This window comes from Microchirus variegatus, assembly GCF_963457635.1.
Source record: "Microchirus variegatus genome assembly, chromosome: 19".
Classification (NCBI taxonomy): domain Eukaryota; kingdom Metazoa; phylum Chordata; class Actinopteri; order Pleuronectiformes; family Soleidae; genus Microchirus; species Microchirus variegatus.
In genome coordinates, this window is record NC_139820.1 from 19553096 (window position 1) to 19566678 (window position 13583).

The following is a 13583-nucleotide window of genomic DNA, read 5'->3' on the forward strand; positions in this document are numbered from 1 at the left end:
ATAATATGTCTCCTTTAAAGGGCCCCTGAGGGCAAATAATATGGTTAAATTGTGATGTCTTTATAAGGCTGTTATCTTGACATCTAATAATTAGATTATTCTAACCATTAGAATTATTATTAGTCATGCAGGCGTTACCTGACGCACATTTTAGCTAATGGGAGGAGGAGAATCTGCACCAATGGTGGCCCACAGAAACATTTCTGACGGCCTGCAATGAATTATAGTTGATAGTTTTAATCCAGGAAATGTTTATTGGACATTACTGGATACAGTTTACAGAAGTGTAAACAAAAATACTGGGTATTTACCTGGTTTCCATATGGTGAATTTTAGTGTATTATTGTGTTATAAGCTGGTTATAAGCAGGTAGCTACAGCCTCCAATTACTAGCTATTTACCCAGTAAATATATGGTAACAGAAATGTGTTACTTGGTATTAACCTGTAATTAGAAGGTAAGAACAATGGCCAAAATACTGGGTAATTACCCAGTAAATTATAAAGCGTTATTATATTAACGCTTATATTACTTAACGCTAAACTGTAGAACTGCAATCTGGTCATTCAAATTATTACAAATGGGATTTCTTTCTGTTTTTTTTTTGTTTTTTTTTTTTTCCTTTGGCGGCCCTCAGTCCAATGTTGGGTTCCTAAATTGGCCCTCAGGTATCAACACTTTGGCCCACTGGCTCATAATCCGTCCCAGACCTTTTAACATTCAAAAAAATCCTTTCAAATCAGACACAAGTGAAGGTAAGCTTGTGTTTCCTCTCAGGTGGATCTGCTCCCCAACTGTTCAGGGGACTGAGCGCTTCCAGACTCTTTGGCAAATGTAAAATTAGTCCAGAAAATCTAATCCTTGACTAACACAAGCCAGATTGAAATATAAAAGATTGTGGTGTGCCGCATGTGGCGTATACGTGAAGCTCGCGTTCACCCCCTCCCTCCCTCCCTCCCGTTCGCTGTGTTGTTGATCAGTCTGACAGACGAAGGCTAATTCTCCCAGGTGATAACGCGTGTCATTGGCTCCTCGCTCGCACACTCGCTACTGTGGCTAATGTGTGCGGCTGCATGTCGCAGAGAGAGCGCCGGTCAATATTAGCTCGGCAGCCGCTGACTCAAAAGGACGTGTTTGTTCACACACACACACACACACACACACACTGACAGACAGAGCTGATAGCAGTGTGGAACAGTCACTCGCCACCACGGCCTAGAGCAAAGAGAAAAACAGATGTTTGCTGAAGTATTGGAGCTGGGGCGTATGAGTCACCTGGTCGCTTGTGTTTTTTATTATGTTCCTATAGATGAAATGCTTTATTTATTTATTTATTTTATAACATGCCTCCCCCTGTGGACTGAACACTAACTCCGGTTTTTATTTTTTTACGATCGTTTCCATCGAACACAATAACCAACAAGCAAATTTGAGGTAACAGAACATATGGCCCTTAAAGAAGAAGAAATTAAACGAGTAAACAAAGAACAGATTTTGCGTCAGTGGAATAAAATTCAGCGAATCAAATTAATTACTTTCAGTATATTATTCAATGTGTGTGATTTTGGTCATTCCATAATCTACTGCTGTGTTTAGCAAATAAAACAATAATGAACCATTTTTCCAAACACTTCTCCATGGCGTCTGATAGTTTTGATGCAACTCTTGTGTCTCATCGACCACTTACTGATTTATGAATATGCAAATTAGCCTCAGCGTGAGCTCCGCCCACCGCAGCTGCAGCTGCAGCTCTGCTCAGCAAACACTCAGACCTCTGCTTGCTCTCTGTGTTGCTACTCTACACCAGACAATGATAGTGACGTGTGATGGGGTGTGATGTGGATTTGATAGAGGTGCAGGCAGACGTGTGGAAATTGGAAAGAGACATTTTTTTCGTGAGTAATTCAGATGATAGAAATAATAATAATAATAATAATAGAGTCTGTGATGAGTTAAGCTGAAGGAGATTTATTATAAGAATACTTCAGAAAACTGAATAAAATGTGGTGGGGTACTAGTCCTGAGACTAATGCTGCATTCCATTTTACCATTATAGCACTTATAACACATTATAACACTCCATAGGCAATTCATAGTGCTTTACAGGCTGGAAATACATTTGAAATGAAAACAAAACCAATTAAAAAATAAATTATAGAAATTAAACCAACAACCAACAATTTAAAATCAAGCAGAATTTAATGCAATTTAAAATCAAGCAGAAATTAAAACACAATAAATTCAAGAATCAATTATGAAATCGAAACAATTTAAAACATTAAACAATTTAAAATCAACAACAACAACAACAAAATCAACTGCAGCTGATTGATTGATTTCTTACTGAGACCTGTAAATACACCATTACAATAATCTAACCTACTAAGAATAAATGCAGAAATCCTTTGATTCATGCAATGTTTTTGAGATGATAATAGGCTGATATAGTGATGGTCTTTATGTGAGTTATGAGTCCATAACTACACCAAGATTTCTGGCTTGGTCGGTGGTTTTTAGTGTCATTGAGTCAAGTTGACCTCAAGCCTCGCATTTTTGGGACCAAAAACAATGACTTCTGCATTACATAACACAATACTGTTGTATTTGTAAGTGTTTTTGACTGGTATTGCTAACAATGGCCTGAGATACATTTGTGTTTCTGCGTTTTTTGTGTTTGTGGGGAACTTGTGGTGATGTCAGTCCCAGTTCAGAGTTCTAATGGAAATAGAGAACAAAAATTGGGACATTTATTTTAAATTACATTAATAATAGTGTGGAAAACTGTAAATAAAATGTATACCAGGAGCCGTTATAGCCACAGCCATTCATGGCTTGGACCCTAACAAGTGTATTTATATATGTAATTGAATGTTGTATATGATACATTTAATAATGGGATAATTTTGACCAAATGTCTTATTATGTCGTGGTCCATGTTTTATTATAACATGATATTAAGTGGGGGGCCGCGTGTAATCGATTGGGGGGCCGCATGTGGCCCCCAGGCCGCCAGTTTGAGACCCCTGCTGTAGAATATCCCCTTTACCACCTTTACACTGTTTCCTGTGATTGAATTGCAGGTGTATAGGTACAGGACTAAATACACACAAAACATATATGACAAACCACTTTGGGAGGTGGTGGGAGACGCACTGAACAAAAGTGTCTATGAGGGTCTTGATGTGGACACCTGAGACTCATGTTAGAGACTCAAAATGGTATGTTCCCAGACCTATAGGAGCTAAAAAGTGAACACACTGTCTTTCATTCTGGATGAAACAAGGTCAGCACATGGTGGCGTCCAAAATTAAGGACAACATAACAACAATAAAGACAGGTCACTGGAAATAATGACAAGAGTTGGCACAGATGACCTGAATAGCAGAGTATTAAATACTCTCCTTTAAATGTTACACTAAACAGGAGATTAGGTAATAAGACACAGGCGCATTAAATTAAGGCAAGGCACTTAATTAGAGAGGCAGGAAACCTAAACCAGAACCTGGTGATTTAAGAATCTCTTGACCCCAACAGAATAATACCAAAACAGATCTATAAAGCATGCAAATAAAAACAGGAACATTAAACATCGGTGCTTTTCCCCACACTCTGAAATCAAAGGTAGACAAATGAGCGCTTGTCGTTACACATCTTGTGTGCGGCTAAATCCTGGATGAGGATTTATGGAGGGAAGGCAGAGGTGGACCACCGCACCAGCGTTCAGCTTCTATCCTGTTTGTTTAGAACTGCAGCAGCTCATTGGGCTGAGATTGTTTGTCGTTTGGCGTTTCAAGTGGAACTAACAAGCCTATAAAATGGTAACGAGAGAAAAACCACAGGGCAACCTAAAGAGGAGAGAGAGAGGCAGTGGGTGGGGGAGGTGAAGGAGATAGAGCAGAGGTGGGAGATGACATGAGGCAAAGAAAAAGGGATGAGCTAATGAGAGGGAGATGAGAGAATATTAGAGCTGTAGGTGTGAGAGATAGAAGAGGCTGGGTGGGAGGAATTGCGATGTTATATAGTTTTATTCGGAGATTTGGTTGATTTTCACACTCATGTGGCTCTTCATCACCTCCACTCCTCCACTGCTCACCGACTACTTCTCTTTTTTAATTAGAGAAACGACAATAGGATGCAGCTATACTGCTTTAAAGTCAGCTCCGATAGAACCGGTCTGCAGCACTTGTTCAGGAAGCAAAACTGTGTCTTGCAGATGTCAAAGAACTTTTCCATTATATAGAACTGTAGATCAGTTAAAAATACCTGAAAATACTGAAAACATTTCTAAAACCTCAATATTTAAAGGTGCATTATGTAATAAATCATCAAATCCTCCTAATATGTCACAGAGACTCAGGAATAATGTTCATATAACAAACTGAACTCACCAACAACAACAGTGCAGACAAAATATTTGCATTAAAAAAAATATTTTGCAGACTGCAAATCATGTTTATGTTTTGAAATCATGTTTTGGCGTCATGTGGCGCCACCTACCGCCGTCTACCAGTCATTGCAGTCAGTAGAGTCTCAGCTGCCGAGCAACCACGGTTTGCCAGTTACGTCAGAAAACCAAACCTAAAAGACCTCGGTATTTTGAATTTGAATGTAGTAACTGTTTTTGGCCACATTCTTACATATGGCGCCTTTAACAGAGGAATCTGGTGAATTAAGTGAATCACAACCAGTTCAGCCCTATTTGAATGAATGAATGAATGTTTTTTTTATTATACATTGAGACATTTACATGTTAATTTCACAAATAATGGTCAGTTCAGTGACTGTGAACAAATCTTTTTTTAACGAACAGATTCAAACGATTCAGTACGCTGAAAAGAACCGCTGTGCCCGTCACCAGTTTGTGTATTTGTGTCGCGTATGAAACTACGTCACAAACACAGCTTTTTTCATGATTAAAACAAGATTTCTGATTGTTTCAGCTTCTTAAATGTGAATATGTTCTTGTTTTCTTTGCTCCACATAAACAAAGAAATAATTCAAACAACTGAATCATTTTGGTTTGTGGACAAAACAAAGACTTTCGAGAACATCATAATTCAGCTTTGACAAACACTGATCGTTTAACATTTTCTGACATTTTATGGACCAAACGATTCATCGATTAATCGAGAAAATAATCAACAGATTAATCGATTGCGAAAAAAAATCGTTAGTTGCAGCTCCAGATCAACGCTACGTGGCCATATACCATTCATTTTACCAAAAACGAATGAATGCTGATATGTGGGATTCCAATAAAGTAAAAACTCTGGTGCGGTTGTGGCAGAAAAGGTCACTTTAGTAACCACGACCACATCAAGACAGATTCTGCACGAACGCTCTGTGGAGAACGAGCACATGGCATTTTATCTTCTCTACCAACTGATGTCATACTCTATGATGTCAATAGGTGCCGCCATTTTTACAATCTAAATCAGGGGTTGTCAAAGTTTTGATACCTGAGGGCCAATTTAGGAACCCAACGTTGGACTGAGGGCCGCCAAAGCAAAAGAAATAGTCCAAAATCAAAGAACATATGAGAACAATGCATTGTAGTGCAAGAATAATATGATGATTCAACGTGTATTTTCTGTCAGTAACTTTTCTGGGTCGATTCTGTGGCAGAAACACCATGTTTGTGATCAGTGTCATCAAAGAGAAGAGTTGACAACATGGAGAAACGACACATTACAGGAGGGGGATTCCTATTGGGAGAAGACATTTGTTTAGATGTTTTGACAGCTGCATGTTTTTTAGATGAACCACATGAAATAACTGAGTGTGAGTGCACAGATTTGGAACAGGTTAATTCTCTCCATTAGGGATTATTTACTCGCCAAAAGAAACCATCCATCTTTGCAAAGCAGCCATATTTGACATGTTTTAGATGGGATATGACTGGTGTATGTGGTCACATTGACACATATTGTTCGTTCCGTCTACATCAGGACGGCCATGTGACTTTCAAAATGGCGGTTGAGCAAAGAGGAGCAGCTGGGGAGAAGATGATTTACTCAACCTTTACACTTCTGTGCTCACAAAGGGTTTTATTTATTAGAAATACTGAGTTTGCATTTCCAACATTTTTTCTTTCTATCCTCCCACTTGTTTCATCCGATTTCAACAGTTCATGCATCAATAAGTTGGTTCATGACATCCTCGTTTTCCAAATTCAGTGCACACTTCACCTTTGCCTGACAGGTGAGCCGCATCAAGATGCTGAACAAACCTGGTCACAGTAAAAAGGCCACTCTAAAATGTGCATTTTCACATATGTCACACATTTTAAAGAGCGCGAGCAGTTGGCATATTAACTGCGGGGAATGTCCACCACAGCTGCTGCTAATAAACAGTTTCTTTCACTGTCGTAAGTCACCTCCAGTCTCATTTCTGGGCATTTGACAGTATGTGCAGAGGAGGGAGAGTGGCGATATTGGACAAAGGATGTAGAAGATGGATCTGCCAGGCAGGAGGAAGAGCGGAAAGACCACAGAGAAGTTTCATGGATGTTGGAACAGAATAGGACACAAGGACAAGATGGAGGAAGATGAATATTTGACTTATTTATTCATCAAATAAAATCACAAGCTTTCACAAACCTGCTCAAAAAACTCTTTAAGAAGACAGCTACAGCTATGGGTCATGCATTCTTAAGATGAGTCTCCATTTTCCAGATGATTGGAGGACATATGGCCCTTCTCTACTATGGTCCCGGCAACACTTTTATTGAGTTTCAAACAACAAGAAACACATGACACATCACATCTCTATAACCGGAGATGCAAAAAAAACCCATACAAAAACAGTAAAAGACAAAAACAACAATATAAAAAAGTGCAAAACAGTGCAAAATACATATAACGGGTCCACATTTTAAAAGAATTAAATGTTCCCATGGGAGGAGCTGTGTTACGATCTCACCTGCACCTTCTCCTCAAATTTTATTATTAGTGTTGTTTTTGTTGCTGCTGCTTTTTTCTCTTCCTCACTCTGACTCAGCAGGGGGCGTGGCCGATCCAGTTCCTCCAAGACACCGGTGATCAACTACACCTGCGCGGCTCCGCCTCACCTGCTCCAGATGAGTCATCAGCGGGGCTTAAAGGCGGAGCCTTTCCTCCTCACCGGTGTCAGATCGTTTTCAATTCTACCGGGTAAAGACATGCTGCTAGCTCTCTCGCTGTACTTACCTAAAAAGATACTTAAGGCCACATTATACTTCTCCGACTGCGTAATGCGTTATCCGTCTGCGTCACCACGGAGACGCCTCGAGCATTTATACTTCTGCGTCATGGTGACGGACTCTCGCTGCAATTTCCCGCCCGATCAGTAGGGGTCGCTGCGCAAGGTTGTTGTGCTTCTGGCTACAGTGAGCAATGGCGTCCGAGAAAGAAAGAGAGAGAAAGACTGTTGTTGTTGAAAAAGTGGCCGTTTCTCACTTGTCTGTGTCACGGAACGCAGTTTTAAGATAATTTGAGGCGAGAAATTGGCCATTTAGAGTCTAAACATGTGCTGTGTGTGTTAAGATATGACGTATTTATAGTTTGGCAGCGGCGTTATCGACGGGGATCAGCTCCGCCTCTGTCAGGACGCCCGGAGCGCACTGAGAGCCGGCACAGAGCAGCTGAGCTCAGCCTGTCCTGAGGACCAATCGCAGCTCTTGCCGTCTCCGTAGTCCCTTGACGGAGTGACGGACACTTAAAAAATATTTCGTGCAGACGGAGACGACGCAGAGGCTCTTCGACAGTCTCTGCGCCGACGCAGAGTCTCTACGTAGCCTACGCAGAGCACTTTACGCAGAAGTATAAATTGGGCTTTACCCGTTCGTCTCCCCTCCAGGTCGTCACGTCTCCTGCTGGTCTTCAACTCTTTGGCTGTTTTCCGGTCTCCCTACACTCCTGGGATCTCCTGTGCCACGTTCTTTAGATTGTTTTCCACTCTGGATCACCGCCGACCTGCCGAGTCACCCCCGCAGTAGCTGCAAGGACAATTTTCCACCTATCTCTCCATCTATCCCCTATCACTTCCCACTTTTGGGAAGTCGTTTTGTGTTATACGTTTTTTTTGGTAAATAAATTTATAATTGTTTTGAAATAGCCACTTCCGTCTCCGTCTGCTTTCGGGTCCACGCCACTAATCATTACAAGCTGATCCCTATCGAGGGTTTTTCCTATCTAGGGTCCCTGCTCGCCTCGACTCGGCACGCCACGGTTTAGGTTGGTCAACGTGGGCGGAGTCATCAATGCACGGCTGCATGAAACTGCCATGATTTAATTTTTACACGCGACACACAAAAGAGTGACGAGTGACTCGTAAAGCAGTTGTTTTCAGTGTAACTGAATCATTAGAATCAGTTAATTAAAAAGATTTGTTCAGTACTTCCTCCATGACCAGAGCACAGACTCAGTCTGACACTGAAATACAGCAGCGGGGTTTGTGTGGTGCGTCTCACCGGTCACGATCACGATTAACCCATGTTTTTAGGATTATTACCTCTTTTTAACTGATCTACAGTTCAGCATTGTTGGGTTTGATTCTTGCGTCGGCGCTCTGACCAATCAGTGGCTGGCGACATCACGCATCGTAACGCCTCAGCTCGATTTACCATTTTTTGCCACCCTTTCCTTGTGATTGGGCGACAGAAAAATGCCACTCCTTGGTCCACCAGTGTTTCAATTCTCATACAAAGCTTGACGTCTTGCTAAGGCAAACAGCTCTAATCCCTCTATCTTTATGGTACATGGACAATAATGTGATAGCAGTGCTCAGTATTATAGTTCTGGTTGTGGGTGATAAAAGTCGTAAAAGTGGGTATGGGCAGGGCCATGGCACAGGGCCAGCACCTACCATTTTAGCGAGACCCCACCCTTAAATATCTGCAGTGAAAAACCTAATGAGGCCACATGAAAATGTAGGGTTTGGTCTGATGTGGGCTCCTCCAGGTTGCTTTTGACTGGAGAGTGAGGACGACATGAGCAAACTGACTGCACTCTGCTTCTATATTTCTTTCACATCGACACACAGACACAGTGATAACACACGCATCTGGTTACAAAACAACATGATTCAGTCTTTGTGAGCAGAACATGTGAATTTGCATATAGAACGGGGAAGTGGAAGTTGATTAAAAGTGGACGCAGGCGACGTATTCATGATGAAGTGTGGAACGACTCACTTCCACTTGTGAACAAATGTCTCGGGAACAAATGACGCCACTACTTTTGTCTCTTATTGCCGTAATATAATAAGAGGTGGTGTATACGTCCCAGAAGAACTCCAAATACTTATTTTCACGAGAAAACCATTACTTGTTTTGTCCATAAAATGTCAGAAAATAGTGTTTCCCAAACCTCAAAATAACAATGATATTTGTGAGTGGACATTTTTAGTTTTCTGCCATAGAGGAGCAACGAAATATAACCTATTAACGTTCAAAAAGATGATCAGACTCACTGCCGAACCTCTGGTTTCCATGACTTCAGAGGATATTACATTGACTTACATTCATTTCCTGGAGACTTACTTTAACCTTAACCATAAATAATAATACTGGTCTAACCCTAACCTCATCCTAAACGTATAACATGTCTTCACCTTCATTGTTTTTAATTTCACATTATGGGGACTTGATTTTTGTCCCCATAATGTGACTGTGTGAACAGATAGGTCCCCACAACATGAGGAATACCCAGAACACACAGGTGGAAATTCAGAAGTTGGAGAATTGTCAGAGTTATTAAAGTTTGCTCTGAGGGAAGCAAGTGAGAACCAAATATAAATTTAGCATCACCTGGTGTTTAATTTAACACCAATGTCAACCCAGTGGTGGCTTTAGAGGAAACATCCGAGCAGCAACAGTCAGAGGAATTCATCCTCTGAGAACCATATCTATTTTTTTTTAAATTTACTCCACAGAACAAATGAAATCTTTGACCTTGTTTGGTGGTGATGCAGGAAAGGACACAACATAATGGACATAATAACTTCAAATATATGTATATATATTGGGAGATGACATTTGTTCAAATCTAAACAAATGTCATCGCCAGGGCCGGCCCCATAAATGTTTGAGCCGGCCCTGGAGCTAGTTAATAACAATGCAGCCACATAACGTTCTGAAACGCACAGTGGATTATTAAAAGACAAAACGTGTGTTTTAATCCCTGTATGTGACTTTCGAATGAACACAACGTAACGTAGATTAATGACGTTAATGAAAACTCACATCATAAGAAGATAGAAGGTTTATTAAAACTGTTATTCGGGTTTGGGGTGCTGGGGTCAGGTCATCATCTCAGAAGTGATTACTGTGTCTGTTCGCCTCAAGGTGTCCAATTATTCGAATGTCCTGCTCTCTTTCGGCCGCTAAATAACACATCTGTTTGTTGTTTTTGCGACAATGCAGTCTGCTAGCTTAAACACTAATGCTAACGAGTCTCACATAGCAGAAGTGTTCTGTATCTGCGTTTTTTTCCCTCTTTTGCCGTGGTGGGTCCCATATATGGGCAGCCCATTGCCGAGTGGAGGAACTCCAGGCTTGTGCCTGGAAAATTGCCGATTCGAGTCCCAGCCAGGACAAGGGCTGGGGTACTGCTGAGCAAGGGGCCCAATCCTCATTGATAATTGGACACTATAAATTGTCACAGGGGCTACATACATACCTAGTATAGATGGGTGGGTTACGCCAGTATATACATCTCTGCAAAATCAAGTGTGGTGACCCCTAGACAGGGAAAATCCAAAAGCAACAACAACAAAAAAGTCTATAATTTACATACTACAGGTCATGTGATGTCAGGTCACAGAAGCCATAGCTACTGCGCCGTCATTTAAATCCACCTACACTTTTGTTGTTACGGTGTAGGAATGATGAAGATTTACAGCAGCTTTGGCAGCAGACCTCCACGGTGGAGCCAGATGTGGTCACAAAGCAATTTATGATGCCACTGCTGAGCCTTTATTATGATGTCACTGTGGCTGTTATTTGTTGTGATGTCACACTGCAGCTCGCCATATGGCTTTCCCTGGAGAGCCGAGGCTCTCTGCTGATTAGCTGAACAGCTTGTCGCCCAACAGGCCGTGAGGTTGAATGACCTCTGGGGGTGAACAGAGAGCCATGTAATTTGCTTGATGGGGAAAGGTGCTAATGCTTCACGTGAGTGTGAGTGCTTATGTCGGTAGCATGATTAAAAAGGACTCCCCGATGATGCTTTTTAATTTGAAAGTCACGCTGTTCAATACATGAACAAAAAGTACTTTGTCTGTTTTTCGTCTCCAGTGTAGCTCTGCAGCAAACAGAGCAGGCCCAACCGAGAGTCTGATTCTATTATCTTGTTTTTCATGTTGTCTAATCGGGGACAACTTTAACATTTAGTGGATGCACTCTCACAAAACACATGTGCCAATTACAGGAATTGCAGGTGATGAAATTTAAGCACACGCATGATGATGGGGGGGAATTGTCTGTGAGCATGTGTAATTGCGTGAGTGTTGTTTCGAGTTACTGCTATTTACGGTTGGCCACCCATAAAAGTGTCTCCTCCAGCTCCTCGCTCTTCCATTTATACAATTATCCAGTCCAGCAGTGCACCTAACGGCCCACACACCACAGCAACACACAGCTGCATATGTGCTCTGCACCCAGTCCACACTTCCACCCTGAAACCACTGGGGACCAGCACTGCAACATGGACACTTGTACTAAAACATGGCTGCCAGCCGGGACATGAGAAGAAAACAACTGTTTTTTTTCGCCACTGAACAAAAGACGTCGTAAAATATATACTGGGACGGGCGATTAGTTTTCACAAGCAGCAACCGGAAAGAATAAATGTTATGATAAGGGAATGACAAATTGAAATGGGCTTAGTAAAAATTCTCCAAAGCAATAGTGGATGTGCATGTATTTTTTCACTCCAATTTGAATTGTAATCCTTAAACTCAGCAACCTGTTCTCCACATACTTAACACTTGGCTTTCTTCTTTTAGCATGAGCTGACATCTTTGAGGACCCTTACGTGGGCCGGTCAGAGGTGGCAAAGGGGCCGTATCAACCCCAGGTCTGGTCTACAACAAGGCTGAGCAAGTAAATTTGGTCTAGGGCCATTATCTCTCTAAGCTGTTGAATACTGGGCCAAAGCATGATATCTTAGGGTGCTTTCACACCTACAGCATTTGGTGCGCACCAAACGTGTTTGGTCCCTTGATTTGGTTCGTTTGCCTTGGTGTGAATGTAATCTCAGTCCTTTGGTGCGCACCAAATCAACCGGTCCGAGACCTGCCTGAAGGCTTTGTCTCGGACCGCTTTATCCGCCCTACTTTGGTACGGTTCCTCTGGTGTGAAAGTACCCAAACCAAATGGGACGAAATGGTATAGTTTTATCCATTATGGGTATGAGATGAGATACGGGATTACCCAAATTTCCACTGGGCCGCGGAACGTAGTCCGGTTCCGGTGCCGACGGTCTTCGCGGTCTATTTTGGTTCGTTTAGAACTCTGGATATGTGAAAGCAAACCGTACCCACGTCTGTTTGCTACATTGTTACATTTTTCTGACTGGTGCAGACCAAAGCAATCGAACTATAGGTGTGAAAGCGCCTTTAATCAGGCAAAACCTGTGTTTTGTATTTTCTAATGTGAACTATTCAATATTGTACAAAAAGGGCACATTTAAGAGATGTTTTTTCTGACTGAAAGGCTCTGAAATCTTCATGACTTTCATTCATTTTTGTAAAGAAAAACAATTTAAATTCCTACCTGGCTGGATATAAATGCTGGCATGAACAGTTTTGGCCCACATCCTGCCAGTTGCTGACCACTGATAATGGCCCATCCATTTGAACCAGGTGAGTTAAACCATGCTTAAAAGTATAGATCGCTGTCAGAAGTCCAGTCGGCAAACTTTAAATAATGTTTTATCATTTTTCAAAAGCAAACTCCGAGTAAAACATGGCAGAAACTCCACAGAAGGTCATGTAAGATACCCACCCAGTGTAAATGATGGATGCATGAGACGCAGCAGAGCGGCGCCGCTGCCATCACACAATGCCCACGTTTCAGGGAGTTCCTGAATTGAGACAGCGCTACAGTAAAGGGCAACACGGAATCTAATTAAAAAGATTCTGACAGGGATTTAGTAATGTGTGACCAAATGGATGAGCTCTGTTGTTTGGTGACATTTCATATTATAAGTAGGGATGGGTATCATTGATGATACTACTGCTTTTATCGGTACTGGGTATTGATTCGGTACTTCAGTGGTACTATTATTGGTTGTTCCATAGTACTTAAACAGTGCTATTTTAAAATAGTATTTGAAATATAATGTTATAATAAAATAAATGTTCATTTTTTTGAACTTAGAAGGGATCATTTAATCTTGATCATCTTGTGTGTGAGCATTAACCTTTTGCTAATAAACTGGGACAGCGCTTTGTGGTTTGGTCCATTCTTTGTTCCCGTTCCACAGCGTCAGTTCTGTGTAGAAACATGGTCCAACAAGAGAACCACGTTTTCACAAAAAGACTATCAGGTTAAAATTACAATACTTTTTATTGATTAGCAGTTTGGGTGTGGCTCATTTATC